We start from the raw sequence: 17,377 nt of genomic DNA, 5'->3' as shown, positions 1-17,377 counted from the left end.
TGGAAACCTAAGGACAATTATGACATGGCGAGCGAGTATTTTGTACTTCAATTTTATGGCTTTCCGTCACTCACAAGTTGGTTTGATGTTACGTACATTATTAACATTACAGAATCCACATATTCCTGCCAGTTTTAATATCTATTTTGTAATCAACAAGTGTGTAACCCCGGTCAAAGTTTGACACTTCTCTGGCCATTATCTCCGTAACCGTTCAACTTTGGACATAGGTGTTTTGGGTTATATCGGCATACTTTAACATAAGGAACACCCTCCCGAAGTTTGGCACATTCCTCCTGGGACACCCTGTATATATGTTTAGATGAACTTTGTCTTTTCCGGGCGACATAAGAATAGTTTATGTGTTTGTTTAAAAAACGCCGTCATCCAATCTTTCCCAGCCATTTTTGTCTACATAACCTCTGTTTCAAACCCTTTCGCTCTCCATATTGATGCTCAGCAGTATATGAAATCTTGACGGTAAGACCGTGGAACAACTTTGAAGATCCAAAGAGTAGTTGGCAAGTTCCTGTTCTATTCTAATATTAACTATTGGCTCAAGTCTTCCAGTCAAGCATCAGCTTTTAGGTGCTTTCAAAGTGTGACTTCATTTAAACCAAAGGTCTCAGAAACGAATTTCTTACTTGCTCTCCTACCCATTAATTCTTTTATTCGTGCCAACATATTTTCTGTAAAAATTAACTTCCCGTCTTTTATATCTTCCCATTATTTACTTCCCGTTTTATGAAATGCAGTACCTCTGAAAGAACAAATTATTTAAAGAGATACTGATTTCGAGAATTAGTGAATTACGGAAAACATCGTTAAAATATGCTCAACAGCGTAAGGATAAGCATGCATACGAGTACTCTTAGGTCCCATCTCTAAATGAGTAGTGCAATTCTTGATAAGCGGTGACAGTGATTCTTTTGTTCAAGCAACATGAGGTCCTGAGATCAGGGCATTTCAGAACAAACGCCACAGTTACTATAACAACAATCGATATAATACTGACTCACTATCCCTCGGTATTTTTAAAATGTTCACAATTAAAAGAAGAGTACTTGACGAACAGCGCTGAGCTGCCGACCCGACTTGTTACGTACTTTGCTCAGAATTACAGAACTAATAATGATGTGATTCCTCAAACGAGATCTGACATATTGTGCATGCTTACCCTTACACAATGTGTACTGTTACCCGACTTTACCCTAGAGTACGGAAAGGAGACACTCTTGCATTAAGCACTCGCAAAGCTAATCTACGTGTTTTCCTTCCACAACAAATTAATTCAAACGTCTGTCGCATTTAAATTAAATATAGTTCTGCAGTACCAGTGACACGCAATCGGCTATTCTCTTGCTAACCGCCTGCTTAAAATGCAGCTAAAATGAGATGTAATTATTTCCGTTTGGGTATCTTCTACCATTGCTCAGCTCTGCAGAATAATCCAGTTAAATTAAATTATTTTATTTGAGTGTTTGCCAATGGCAAGAATACAACTGTTAAGCAGTATAAATACATACAGAACTTAAAATTACACTGAACGCCATAGCAGGAATTATATGCTTAAAATAATAATAATAATCTCATTGACGACAATAATTAGTTTCTTGTGACTGCTACATGACGGGCAGCTTGTCGAAGGACGCTGTTAAAATGAAAGCACGCTATCTGTTAACGGGTTAGGTTTCTTTCTCTTGTAAGACTAATTGACCAAATGTTTCGACCAGTTTAACAGTCCATGTCGTGTCGTGGTTTGACAGGCTACTGACAACGCCAATTTATAAAACATCTGCACCAATGCTGAGTGTAGGTGTGTCCACAAACTCTGGTATAAAACTGGTTCTTTATTTGACAATATTGGAAAGTGTGTACTCCATAATGTAGTACAACGGTATTTCTTTAACTTTATTACACTTATTTGAACATGTGGATAAAAACATATTAGTGGAAGTCTTCCATGTCGAATTACAATAGAATCTGTGGAAGTGCTCATGGGATACCTGGAAAAGCCAGTTTAAGGGCTTATGAAAACTACATTTCATTACGAAATGGCTCAGCAAAAAAATTGAACTGCCAAAAAATACCAATGAAAATTTCGCATGTGGGATCTATATAGAATTATTCAGCGGTTTAGGCCATGATATTAGATCACATACAGACGGCCAGGCATGACCTGCAGATAAGGTTGCATTTCTACTTTGCAGAAGGACACCCAATAAGAGCAACAGACTGCAAAATGTATTGCAACAGAAGTTTCTAGACAGATTTCTTTTGTTTCAGATGGGGACATGTTCTCCTGCAATTAAAACGAAAATGTGACGCCGAGTAGTCAAATTGAAAGGTGGTAAGCTTTCGGAGGAACCTGCTGCCTCCATCTTCGGGGCAGAAAAGTGACTCCCAATCTGCAGATGAAGACAGTCCGTTATCCCTAAACGTTGGTTCCTTTCTACCAGACTGGATGGCGCCGCATCCCAGATAATCACAGCCATGGAACCTCAAACCTCACTTACTTAATGCGAACACGTAGTGAGATACTCTTCACACGTGCATTACGATCATTTCGAACAAACGCGTACCGGTCTGTACGCAGTACGTATATTTCTATAACCGCATCCACGCAGCGCATCTGTGGGCATATAATGAACACTTCCGCCAGAGATCTAATGGAAAACACGTCAAGTGTTATGTTCGGGGAAATTATATTATCAGATGTTTTCCTTGAAGCTACTGTCCAAAAACTGTGGTATTTAAATTATCTATTTGTTTACACTGAGGGCCTCAATTAGCGTATATTTATACCGTTTTAATGGATAAAGGTCGTACAATTGTTAAATTTCATTTCTGTCCTACATTTAATTGTCATGTGAAATAAACTACTGGTATATCAGTACGTACGTGTACATTGATATAGTGAAGGGTTACTTCAACGGTATGGGATCTCCCAATTTCAGAGGCAGTCGACTATGGTCTCAGCCACGGCTTTTCATGTTCCGACTGAGGTTTTCTGTAGTTGTCCTCAGCCTCTCCAGAGAAGAAGTACTTTCCATGCGTGTTCCCTCATAAAGGGGAACACATCCGTTATAACGTGAGAGAAAACGAGGAAGGAATTAGTAGGGAACGCATAGATAGATTGCGATAAGGGTGAGGCCAAAAAGAGAACATATATACGTATGAAGGGGCTAAAGAGAAGACATAGTGGCGACGGACGTTCACAAGAATGAAAATACTTTTCCCGAGAAACCAAACCTGCACCCTGAAATGTCACAAACAGTTAACGGAGTATCCTGAGCTTCTTTGGTACTTTATTCAATTCCATCCAGGAAATTGCCAAGACAGTTCCATTTCGCATAGTGGGAGGTGGAGTCAAGCTGGGTCCACTCGGCACGTCGGCCACTGATTGGCCTATTGTACATGCCCCGGGTGATTATGATTGTGGAGCAATTGGTGGAATGAAGATTGGCAGGGGAAACCGAAGTACTCGGAGAAAACCTGCCCCAGCTCCACTTTGTCCACCACAAATCCCACTTGACCAGACCCGGGCAAAGTGGCGCTGGGGCAGGTTTTCTCCGAGTACTTCGGTTTCCCCTGCCATTCTTCATTCCACCAATTGCTCCACAATCACCCTCACCTATCATCTGGGGCTGGTACAATAGGCCAGAAGTGGCCGCACTACAAGGGACTTAGTCCCACCCCACTACCAATAAAAAAAGACGCTTGAGCTATGGTGCGACCAAGACAGTGTCACAATACATGTAATGGAAGCTTTAATTCATATCACTCCCAGATTATCGTAACGTTGTAACGGATTTGTTCAAAACGTTTCTAGGCAACGGCTCGGTAAACGCGTTCCAACATGTAACAATGAAAGATTTGTCTCAGTGAACGAATTTTATATCTCCTTGCTAGGCAAAAATCAGCTTGTCAATGAACTCGCTGGCTAGGAATGACGTGAATTGTGTTGTCCGTGCGGAGCCTATATAACGACTTGTTTTAGCTTATACGAGTATTAGTGCAAAGTGAAGAGCACTGCAGTTCAGTGCAGTACAGTGTAGTTTAGATTCCAGGAGAGTTTTTTAGTTGATTTCCGAGGTTCCAGGGTGATTGAACAAGAAATGACAAGAAGACTTCATAGTGATTTGAAGTGCTAGTTTCTGTGTCTAGATCTGTTGCCAGGAGACGACTAGTGAAGACGGAGAATCCTAGTGAGTGTACAACGGTGAACCGGAAAGTGAGTAAAACAGCGATAACACTGTATTGACTGCAATCAAGAACAATTTTAATCGCAATGCTAATAAATCCAATCATCCGAACTATAACCCGTTAACTTAGTCACACATACCCACCTACACGTGACAACATCATGATTTATCACTCGATGCTACATTATGTTTATAGTTAAAATGGCTAAAAATCCATATTCATAAATGCCAGTATATGTATATTTGACTGGAATAATAACATGAGCCAGCACTACAAGATTACAGCCACCCAACGAAATCAAGGATAACTAGTGTCTCAGAATTTTGATGGCGTTTAGTGTATAATGTTACTGAACAGTGTTTTACCTGCGTTTAGTATATATGTTATTAAACAGTGTTTAACCTGCAGACAGCAACAATGTACGTAATTTACATAACAAACCAAGAGACGTACCAATAAATATTTAACGAGCCTCATACTCACTTCATCACTTATATAAATATATATAACTATATTCATAAAAAGTTCTACATTCCTAGACCTAATTGTCTCTTTGAGAAACTGACTAAAATGAAAACAATAGCAGGCCGCCATGTCGTTTTATATTCAACAGATAANTTAAGTGGAGGAATTGTTTTGAAAGAGACTGTGGACCTGTCGTCTTGACAGATTACTGATGATGATGATGATGATGTATTAGAGGGGTCATTTCATCGAAATTCGTATGCGCAGTATGCAGTGCGCAAAGCGGCCTCCGTAGTCTAGGGGTAACGTTCCCACCTCATGACTGAAGGTACGCGGGTTCAAAAACCCGGCGGAGGTCGTGGAATTTTTAAGGGCGGAAAAATTCAGGGAACAAGTCCTCCGGGAGGGACTTTAAGCCGTGGGTCCCGTGGCGTAGATTTACGGCACGTAAAAGAACCTCATGTCTCTAGGAGACCTCTGAGCAAAATTAGGCCAAGTTTCCCGCCCAACTAGTTTCCAATTCCTCCGGTAGATGGGGGAAGTATCAGGTACCACTGCCAGAAGAGGGGGGACCTCTCTGGCAGAAAGGGACTAAAGTATTAGATACCACTGCCAAGTAGAGGGTAGAAACCTTGCTGGAAGAAAGGGACTAGGAACCCCTGCCAGAGGAGGGACGACCTCGCTGACAGAAAGGGACTAACTATTAGATACCACTGCCAGTAAGAGGTTGGAACCTCGCTGGCAGAAAGGGGCTGATAGTAAGCACCAGTACCGGTAGGGTATGGAGACAGCAGAAATTAAAGGGGGACGCACAAGGGAACAGTAACCGGTCTAAGTGCATGGGGAAACCCACCCCTTCAATACGGAATACGGAATGCAGTGCGCAATGCAAGAAGTAAACAACAATTCGTTCAGTGCACACACGTGCGAGTTCTCGGCGGATTCTTGTTTCAAAACAGAATCATGTAAAACAACGCAGAGTGATTACAGCCACAGATTTTGATGTCCAACAACAGCAGCAACATCTGTGATATGGACGTCTGCAAAACAGGAACTGTACACATAGCAAAGAGTGTTCGCTGGTCAGCCTTTGTTATAGAGACCGGTAAAGCTGAGGTTCATGAGTTTCTGAGTGCAAGTCACTGAGGAAACCTGCACACAACAAACTGGAATGTCGTACTGCAGTCGTCGCATAGCAGTGTCAACATTGAAACTGTTGCCATACAAAGTGAAAGTTACTCAACAGTTGTTGCCACCGGGCTGGGAAAAACAATATTATTATTGTGAGCGGTTGCTTGCAGAAGTAGAGGATGACCCTCGCATGTCAGATATGACTTCTTCCTCAGATGACGCGTGGTTTAATCTTATGGATTATTTCAGGTCTCAGAAAACTCGCATGTGGTCGAAGGAAAATCCCATGTTGCCCATGAAACGCCCTTTCACCCAGTCAGTAGTATAGTGTGGTGTTTAGTGTATCGCCGTCAGGTCGTTGTGCCCATTTTCTTCGAAAACACCATTAACTCGGGGAGCTACACTGATACAGTCTATGCATTCCTCGGACACATTTCTGAAGAAAGAATTGCCGAAGAGTAGTTCCAACACGACAGGGCAATATGTCATACAGCATGAGAGACTACGCCCGAGATAAGCTAACGTCACAGTCTCAGGAAAAGAAGGAAGGCCGTGAAAAAACCAATTCACAGGTAGCCCGAGATCACTTCCCGGTGCCATTAAAATAGTGTCTACAGCACACTGATCTTCGCTGTAGCTTATAAATATTCTTTCAGTTAGAAGTATGGGAATTATAAATAAATGTACCTTCTTTATTTCTAAGTGGTTTTGCATTTATATTTTCTCCATTTCATATTTGTTTCATATTACTTACTTACTTGTTCATGGAGCTGAGCTCTTCTTGAGGAGCCGCCAATTCTGCGGCTACTCAAGAATTTCCCAGCATTTTATGGAACCCGAAGGTTCAATACCGTGTTCACAAGCGCCCTCCACTGGTCCCTATCCTGAGCCAGATCAACCCAATCCATACCATCCCATCCTATCTCTCTAAGATCCTTGGTCTTCCCAGTGGTCTCTTTCCCTCTCGCTTTCCCACCAATAACCTATATGTATTCCTCGTCTCACCCATTTCATGTTACATGTTACGTGGGTCCCTTGTCACCACGGCATGGCGCGTCCTCAGGTTGCGGATGGAGGAGACGCCCTCCAGTTTTGGAGGGAAGCTGCGAATATATTGAATAAGCAGTCGCGGACAGCCGACAGGGGGTGGTCCTCCAGATAGGGGGTTGGGACTGGGGTTAACAACTCCTAACCGTAAAAAATAATCCTGTTATGATTTGTTTAATATAACTTACCAAACTATTTACTTGAATACTTTTTTTTAAATACTTGTAATATGTGGTCTTCCTTTAAAATATAAGACAACGCTTGACAAAAATACCAAACAACTGGAAACATCCATTTAATTTTCATACTTTTTAGCTTGATTTTAGGCACAACGAGTATGGATTATGACTTCTTCACACAAGATATTCTTTAAGGATTCCCGGCTGTAATCTAATTGAGTTGCCACGCTTCCTTCGATGCTGTAATTGGCCTATCCTCACTTATTCTAAATGTACACTCGTTTCAATTGATTACTTTATCCTATAGCACTAAAAACTCGAATGCTTCAGAATAATCAACGGACAGGCTCATTATGATGTTTACAAGTAAGGGACTTCAAAGTTGTGCATTGATGGCTCTCTGTTCCAATTAAGTGACACATTATTTCTCAAACACGCGACATAAATCAGTGGCGGCTCTGCATTAAGGAGAGAGCAAACCGTACGAATATAAACTGTCTGTTCTACAGTTTCTACAGTAGCTTCCATATTGACTAGTTTTACATTACAGAAAAGAAAGACTGATGTAAAAAATAAGACAGAACTACATGTGCCTAACTGAACAGACTACAAATTACAGCATGTAAAATACACACACCAGACTACAAAACGTTAAATATTAAAACAACCACCAAAGAAGTAATTTTCATAATGCTCAATATTAAGATCATGTAAACACTCTGACACAAGCAAGCTGACAGAGGTAGAGGAGAAGTGGAAAGGAAAATATATTACACGTATTTCGGCATAAAATAAGAAGCACAATACTGGATAGCGAACCAGAGAGAAATAACTCAACTGTGAGCAATATAAATTTATTTCGTTCGGTTGGAAAAGGAGCTAGGAAAGAATGAAATTAAAAAATACAATGTGTCAGGAACAGAAAATAATGTGTTACACTGGTACCTCTAGTGTAGACATGTTCACTGTAACAAATCAAAACCTGATTCAGGAGGAAATTAAGAGGAGGTTGAACTCGGGCAATGCTTGCTACCATGCATCCCAGAAAGGTCGCGCCATAGTTCAAGAGGTTGGTCGTTGGCTTCCCATCGCGGCGACCCGGGTTCAATGCCGGGTCTGGTCAAGTGGGATTTGTGGTGGACAAATAGGCGCTAGGGCAGGTTTTCTCAGAGTACCTCGGTTTCCCCTGCCAATCTTTATTCCACCCATTGCTCCACAATCACCCTCACCTATCATCTGGGGCTGGTACAATAGGCCAGAAGTGGCAGCAGTACAAGGGACTTAGTCCCACCCCACTAACAATAAAAAATGCATCCCAGAATCTTTTGTCTTCTCGTCTGCTGTCTAAAAACGTAAAAATTAGAATATAGGAATCTGCAAATTTGCCTGTGATTCTGTATGGGTGTGAAACTTGACATTAAGGGAGGAACATAAGACTGAGGGTGTTTGAGAACAGGGTGTTGAGGAGAATATTTGGACCGAAGAGAGATGAAGTGACAGCAGGTTGGAGAAAACTGCATAATGAGGAGCTTCATAACTTGTATTCTACTCCAAGTATAATTAGAATTATCAAGTCAGGAAGGATGAGGTTGGGCAGGGCATATAGCACGAATAGAGGAGAAGAGGAATGAAAATAGGATATTGGTGGGAAAGCCAGAAGAAAAGAGACCAGTAGGAAGACCAAGGTACAGGTAGGTGGACAATATTAAAATGTATCTTAGAGAGATAGGTTGTGATGGTATGAATTGGATTGATCGGCTCAGGATAGGGACCAGTTGGGGCTTTTGTGAACACGGTAATGAACCTTCGGGTTCCATAGAATGCTGGGAAGCTCTTGAGTAGCTGCACAATTAGCGGATTCTCAAGAAGGGCTCAGCTGCATGACTGGGTGAGTGAGTGAGTGAGTGAGTGAGTGAGTGAGTGCAGACGTGTGGAAAATATGGGGAAAAGTGTTAAAAACAACAAAGCCAGTCAACATCATCTTGAAAGGGGAATATGGAACTGCAAAGAGTTTTAAAGCAACGGAAGAGAAGAAGCTTAAGGAAAGAATTCGAAATGATCGATAAATATGCACTACAAGAACAGGAAGACTATGAAAACAGAGGATAAGAAGAAGAAGAAATTTCATGTGATCCAGTCTATTAGAGTGCGTATAGCATTTCTGATACTGAGCGATGAAGTAGCCCACTGAGTGGATTTATTTTCCTTCCTGAATATAGGATCTTACGGTCAGGTTACTTTAAAACAAAGTAAAGAATTGGAGATATTTCTTCTAAATACGTTCTTAAGTAGGCTTTTTCAAACTGACGGATAACTCATTAGTGTCCAAGCATGTTATATTTACAAATCACACTATATGCCTCGCCAGTAATCCATAACCATGAATTATAAGATTTTCTGAATGACGTAAGAACGTATACCGGCAGAAATAAATTTTTACCTGCAACTAAAGCCAGTTTGCAATTTTAATTCAGCGATACTTAAAAAATTTACATTTTGTGGCCATATTTTTTGTGGTATTTCAATATAAACTGTAAATGCTATTTTCTGCAAGGGAAGATGATTTTCATTTTCTTCAATTTCTTCTTAGTTCGGAATATCACAAATGTAAAGATATTTCTTAGTCACTCTATGCTTCATGTGGGGAAGCTTAATAATCAATTAATAAACTAATTAATCGTGCTATAAGTTGGTTTACTCGCCATTACAACAACCAAAGACATTGTTAGAAGACTTCAGTTATAAATTACTTCTTTTCGAATCTGAGAACGAAAAGTAGTTGATGAGATTACATTATTGAAAGTTAATTGATATTGCCTTAAGCCGTATCAGTTTGTACAAGATGTTACATCTGCCGAACTAGCTACGGTGAGTAGCAAGAGATGTAGTCGGCTCGATATCTTTACACTTGTAATTGGCGGCACTCAAGCCGATAAACGTTAATGACGGAGCAACTTCTTACTTAAACTGGCTACATATTCGTCCTTTTTCTTTTTTGAGAAGGGGGGGGGTATTCCTCTACTTACATTCCCCAAATGTCTGTCTCCTCATTCAATCACAGCATGGATGTGATCTGATAATGGCTCAGTGATATTAATGAAACTTGATATAAACAGCATGCCATATGAATCCACTCAAACCTGGTATTTTCCCATTCTAAACGTCAATAACATAATAACGATCATGTGAATTTATGATCTGGAATCAACACCAAGGCCACTCGATTTACGGTTCTGAACTTTTTGCGGCGATAGGCGTTTGAAAAGTATTCAACGTTACTACCGCAAATTTGTAAGGAAAATTGAAAACTTGTAGACCGCGTCGAATGGATGAATCAGTATAAACACATATGTAAATTGCGAGAGTTTGGGTTCTGACGGGGGCGATTTTCAAGATTACGGTCTTCTGGGATATTATGTCGTGCAGTCTGGTAGATCTTTGCCAGTGTTTCGGGTGAAACGTGCTGCCTCTATCTTCAGGGCAAAGGTAAGGTAAATTTGTCCTTGTGCTTAACTAATTAAGCACTACACCATGAAGGCGTATGGGGGGAATGGATGTATAGACCCACATTTTCTTGATCTCGGAATTAGATAGAGTTGAGTGGTCAGCTTCACGCCACGGTCGCTTCACCCCAGGGGAAAGGGCTTCGGTACCCATTGCATAAGAGGCTGAGTGGACCCCAGAGCCAGTCTGGACGACACGGAAAAGTGAAAATTTTTGAACCCCACAGGTTCATAAGGGTCAACGTAGATCGTTTAAAGTCAGCCGTATACTGGAGGAGTGAGTAATAGATGGACTTCACTTGAGTTCCGAATTTCCAAGGAAAGAGCAGTGATGCCAGGAGAATTATAAGACGTAGTGTGTGACGTCACATGTGCTGTAGCACATCGATACTGGATGTGTGCTATGTAGTGAGGTTTTTATAGTTCCTGTATTATAAATCCGTGAAGACTAGAGCAGACAGACTGAAGAGACTAGCATGGAGCGCTTTGTAGTGTGAACATCAGTTAAGAGCGCAATAATTAATTGTAGTTACGACCCGTAGGTGATTAATAAGTCCAATTACAAATGGGAACCCGCGTCTTAGTCACTGTGACACGTGACAATATCATGAGAGGATCAGTATTATTATTTGACATTGCAGAAGTGCACGAAAATAAAAACACAACCACGCATTAACTCGGACGAACACACCCACTTAGGTTAATGTGAGGAACTAATCAAAAATAAGTTTCCTCAGTGTGCGCCTGCTAATCCGGAAACCAGTTGCCTGCTTGAAATTGGTGTCCTTTCTCGAAAGTTGCGGTTGAGTCGCATGTGCCAGTTTATTTGGTGTGCCGTCGCCCTAACAGTACTGTGACCAGAGTTTTATGACGTTTACAGACTGCAGACAGACACAACGTAGTTGAGCATTAGTGCAAAACAATTAGTGCAATGAGTCGCATATGCCAGTTTATTTGGTGTGCCGTCGCCCTAACAGTACTGTGACCAGAGTTTTATGACGTTTACAGACTGCAGACAGACACAACGTAGTTGAGCATTAGTGCAAAACAATATGCATGATCTAAATTTCTCTAAGTGCTCCATGATGTAGGTACTTTCTCTTAGCGTTTGCTTTAAGCGACTTACTTTCCCGTCTTTCTTGATTATGGAACAAACCCTAGTTCTACCAAAAGACATAAAGCTCATGCTAATAATTGCATCAGAATCTTAAATACATATTGTGTTCAGAGATACTTTCATTTTCCGAGAAATCGTTTATATAATGGTGCGAATCTGCCAAGCATAGCTTTTATTGACGTGTAAGTTGCTATACGACCATAAAATATTTATATGGCGATGTTACAAGGATTATGACTACATAAAATAGGAGTGTGCATGTAACTGAGCAAACCAGGCATATGTATATTGAAGGGTTACTGTAATTCACTAAATGCCTCGGGGACATCTTCAATCTCTTCCGCTAGGTGTCACTGGAATCTGCTCACGACACAGAAATAAGAGAATGAGGGGCGTGAGCTTTCTAGTTCCTGATAAAATAACGGAACACATTAATTTTTATAATGTCAAGAGTTCATAGCTACAAGAAAATAAAACTGTTCTTTAAACTATGATCAAAATACGACGTTGATGAAATTAAAAAAAACTAGTTTTGACCATCATCGTGGTTTTACGGCAAGTTACTGATATACAACAGCCGTAAAACTTCTCTTGCTAGTCCACAGCCCTGTTCTTGTCGTTTACAATACTGTTCGATGTCTCGAATGGAAAAGAACTAATTTCCTTCATATCTGCCTAGACTCGTAACTCAAACTCTGGGCTCATTTGTAGAGGAGAGACAAGCAAAAAGGGCAATCCTACGCCGTGAACTCTAAATACGTAATTACGGCGAGGACTTTGTTTCACGTCCTGTGTGAACTCTGTTATATTTTAATCTGACAAGGCTAGCTTAGGGATATTGGGTGTGACTACTTTCCATTATGAGGTGGATTTTTTCAGTTGACCTAATCCTTCCAGCCTCACTATGGCCCTGCGGCCGATTCAGCTTCTAACAGAAATGAGTACCAGGAATCTTCTTGGAGTTAAAGGGCGGCCGGCGCGTAAGGCTGACAACCTCACTGCCATCTGTGAGCCGATTGTCTAGAAAATGTGGAGCCTCAACATCTCACAACCCTATGGGCATTCACGGCCGGTTACAGAGATAATTTTATATATATATATATATATATATATATATATATATATATATTTTGCTTTTCATGATATGCCTGGTTCGAATTCCGTGCATTTTACTCACTGAGAATATTTGTACTTTCCTCAATCTCATAAGCTGAATAATTAACTCTGTAACCCGCCGTTTGTATAATTCAACGTCTATCAAGAGTCGTTTCATTTAATTCGATGTTATATAATCCGTAAGTTATTTCAGGTCGGACGGTCGTCTCCTGGTAAAGAATGGAACAGTGAAATTTCCAATTACTAAATAACGACACTTTACAGAACACTGCTCTGCAATTCGCGTGTACCAATCGCCAGCAAACTTCGAAATAAACAAATGAAAACAGTGAACACTTCTTCGTAAGTACATACACAATTAAAAAAATTCTGAAGAATACAGGCAAGATTAAAATTCGAGGCAGGTAGCCCTTTTGCTACTTATTTATTTATTTACTCATGGAGCTGAGCCCTTCTGGAGGAGCCGCCAATTGTTCAGCTACTCAAGAATTTGCCAGCATTTTATGGAACCCGAAGGTTCATTACCGTGTTCACAAGAGCCCCAACTGGTCCCTATCCTTAGCCGGATCAATCCAATCAATACCATCCCATCCTATCTCTCTAAGATCCATTTTAATATTGTTCACCCACCTACGCCTTGGTCTTCCCAGTGGTCTCTTTCCTTCTGGCTTTCCCACCAATATCCTATACGCATTCCTCGTCTCCTTATTCGTGCCCATCTCATCCTCATTGACTTGATCATTCTAATTATACTTGGAGAAGAGTACATGTTATGAAGCTCCTCATTATGTCGTTTTGCTCAAACTCCCGTCATTTGATCTCTCTTTGGTCCAAATATTCTCCTCAACACCCTGTTCTCTAACAGCATCAGTGCCCTTTTGCTACACGCCGCCAAATTACCAACGTTAAGTAGTACTTCTTTCGGAGGGGGTGGAAAGCAGATAAACGATCAGCTTTTAAGCTGTAATGTCTCTAAGCCAGACTATAAATGAAACAGTCCATTGAAATTTTAATACCCGAAGGAACAAGAAAAGGAAGAAATAATGAAATAATAACAAATAATGACAAATAAGGGACGGTTCAGCAGATTTCGGTGTCTCAGTAACTTGCAAATGTTCGCAATATTCATAATTTCATAACTAATTCTGGAAGATAACCGCCTAGAAGTCCTAATCCGCCAATGAACACGAAAGCAGATATAAGCGCAAAAATGGCGCTGGCAATATAGTCGTTTGCAGGCTAGAATTTTCACGTCTTTACGCTGGTATAGAGTACTTACTTCACAGTATTCTTTTGGTTCATTATCTTCAATATATGTTCGCTGCCAGTTTTCCTTATACTTAGGCTGCTGACAAACTAAATGCGTCTCTTTAAATATTTAAGAAAATATTTAAAGAAAACCTGCATCACGCCAATTTTACACACGTGTGTCGGATTTTCGCATTTCCGATTAATTCACATCTTGAAATAACGTCTTAATACAGGGTCTCGTTTTCATATATGAAAAGTCTATATACAGAACATGATTGAAGTTGTTTATGTATGTGTTGCCTACATAATATAATTTACATATCTTTCGAAATGTTCATGTGGAGAGATCTGTTGCGCCCTGTAGCTACTATTACAGACTCCAGAATTTTATTATGTTTTATTTCTACGAAACAGGAGAAAAATACATCTCTTCTTCCTATTTCCTTGCGTTACATGGTATTCTTCAGGTCCTCCAGACAACTGCTGCAATATCACATCAAATTATTTCACAACCACTCCCTTCAAAATCCTTCCCAATTAATTACTCGCCAGCTCTTCCATCGGCGTTACTGATAGTGTCATCAAGGAAGCCATAAATAAATACAGGAAGAATAAATACCATAACAGGCTCCTAGAACGACGACATTATTTTCGATAAATCCGACTTTTAGAGCATGAACCTTGTTTCAGTTGCTGCGCTAAGTGTGCGGTTTAAGGAAGCACCGGTCCTGTGTGAAAAAACAATGTTGCTGGTATTAACACGTCGACAGAAATTTTATGATATTTTATTGTACTGATCTGTATTGCTTCAGCACGAAATCTTACTAACCCTGTTAGGTGAAGAGAAAGCGCTGCCAACATGCAGACATAACAATCTTCTCGTCGAAACGGCGGTACCGACTTCAGAAAGAAGCTTGTAGGCAATACACAATCAATATGGCACTTTGCACAGAGCTTTATCTTATGTTCACACTGCTGACAGGAGACATGTTGCGCGAGCCAAAACTGTATTGTTGTAAACAATAACTGGAGCTACGTATAGGGTCAGGCTATACCGTTACATAGTCTTGTACACCACAAGGGAAACTGAACTGAATGAAATCCATATTATCGCTAAAATGCAGCTTTAAAATCTTAGAAAGTTTTGTTTCAATGCCACGTAACTCACATGATAAGTTGGGCTTGGTTGGAGCGTAGCTAAAGCAGATACAGGATGATAGTAATAAAATTTATTACCCTGAACTTTTGAGTTCTTTATAAACTTCCAGTAATGATCAATACAATATTAAAATGTATTTAAATATAAAAATACTCTTTGTTTTTGTTATGGTAGGACTAAAGTTTCTCTATAAAATGACACGTAGGTTACAAGCTGAGAATCCCTGCTTTCGAGGAACTTTCAAATTAATCACTCTTCCTACAATTAGAGGCTCCAGTCTTACAGCGAGAAAAGAAACACTATAATTTTGGTTTACTTATGTTCTCGGCGACAATAATGTACAATATGAAACACTGAGTTGGTAACAGGATGTTTCAGAATAAATGCCTCCCTCGGGGGTGGTGGGGGGGGGACAAAATTTGTTTTAATAGAAGAAGAATGCTTCAAAATTTAAGTCCATGGTATTTATTCAATTCTTCATTAACTCACCGGCGCAAGATAGAAAAACGATAACTCCAGATAAGCCGGGACGTATGGTCAGCCTACTTATACATAACTAGCATGTGTTAAACGTGTTCTCTCACGAAGAAGTCGAATATGACGAGAATGTTGCTCCTATTGCAAAGATCACAATTTCATATCTTGGTTGGGAGAAGCTGTTTGCCTAAGTTCTGAACAGTGCTCTCGAGATGTAATGACATCTTCTTCCCATATAAATAATCACAAAAACCTGTCCTGTTTCGTTTGAGGCTTATATCTCAATTTGTCACGAATTAAACAAACTGATACTTCAGAACGTACGAAACATGCGCAAATTGGATAGTGTGTTTAGGTTCCATTAAAAAGAGAAACCAATACTGGTAATCAGGTTTACAAACGTCGTTGACATAATCTGAGTATTTTTGTATGAAAACATATATTGATCAGTTTATCGCATTCTGAAAACATGACATGAACCCAGAACACATCGATTTAGTCCAGTACTCTGAAATACATTTTACAGCACGTACAGGAACAATAAACCCAGATGGGGTTCCCTGTCCAACCAGGAATCTACAGGAAGAAATTGTTTACCTCCAAACAAACGAGAAATTTCCATTTTGCAATATCAACACCCCCCCCCCTACCGGTGGTATCTCTACTTTGTTGCAGTGGTGAGGTTTGAGTGCCTAAATGAACCTGAGAGGCATGCTGGCGGTATCATATAATTCCAGCAGGGCCTCCCATGCCGGAAGTGTCAAAGGCGACAGGCCAGACCAAAAGTGACACCACGGTCCTCTAGGTTGGAGGTTGGTGCATGAGGCTTATAACCTCATCCTTATAAAAACATAAATTGTTAGGAAACCTTGTAATACAGCCTCGGAGATATCGGTTGGATCAAAATAGTATATGCGACATAGCATGAAAAGCAACTATGAACTGGAACATGGAATGTGGTGACTATAAGCGGGGAGCTTTAAAGCAACTGGAAGAAGCACTGCAGGATTACAAAACAGATTTAATAGCAGTACAGGAAATTAAATCCAGGATTGCCATGGCAAAAGCTGTATTTAGCAAGAAGAAGAATCTTTTTACCAGCAAACTGGACTTAAATTTGAGGAAGAAACTAGTGAAATGCTACATTTGGAGCATAGCTCTGTATGGGGCTGAAACATGGACACTTAGGGCAGTAGATCAGAAACATCTGGAAAGTTTTGAAATGTGGTGTTGGAGAAGGATGGAGAAGATCAGTTGGACCGATTATGTGAGAAATGAAGAAGTGTTAATTAGAGTCAGTGAGCAGAGGAATATCCTACACGAAATAAGAAAACGGAAGGCTAATTGGATTGGTCATGTTTTACGCAGAAACTGCCTTCTAAAAGAAGCTATTGAAGGAAAGATAGAGGGGCGGATAGAAGTGACAAGAAGACGAGGAAGAAGACGTAAGATGATGCTGGATGACCTTGGAGACAGAATAGGATACTGTCATTTGAAGGAGAAAGCTCTAGATCGCATTAAATGGAGGAATTGTTTTGGAAGAGACTGTGGACCTGTCGTCTTGACAGATTACTGATGATGATGACGACAGGAAATTCGTTGGATCGGACAAATATTTTTTGGAGAAGACGAACTACATACAGTACTACTGTTGTCAAAAAAGTAAATATGATTTTGGATGTAGATTCGTGGTAAATTCCATAACTGAAGATTTAGTAACTGACTT

Source organism: Cryptotermes secundus, unplaced genomic scaffold (assembly GCF_002891405.2).
Source record: "Cryptotermes secundus unplaced genomic scaffold, Csec_1.0 scaffold468, whole genome shotgun sequence".
Classification (NCBI taxonomy): domain Eukaryota; kingdom Metazoa; phylum Arthropoda; class Insecta; order Blattodea; family Kalotermitidae; genus Cryptotermes; species Cryptotermes secundus.
Note: the sequence above shows the minus strand (reverse complement) of the source record.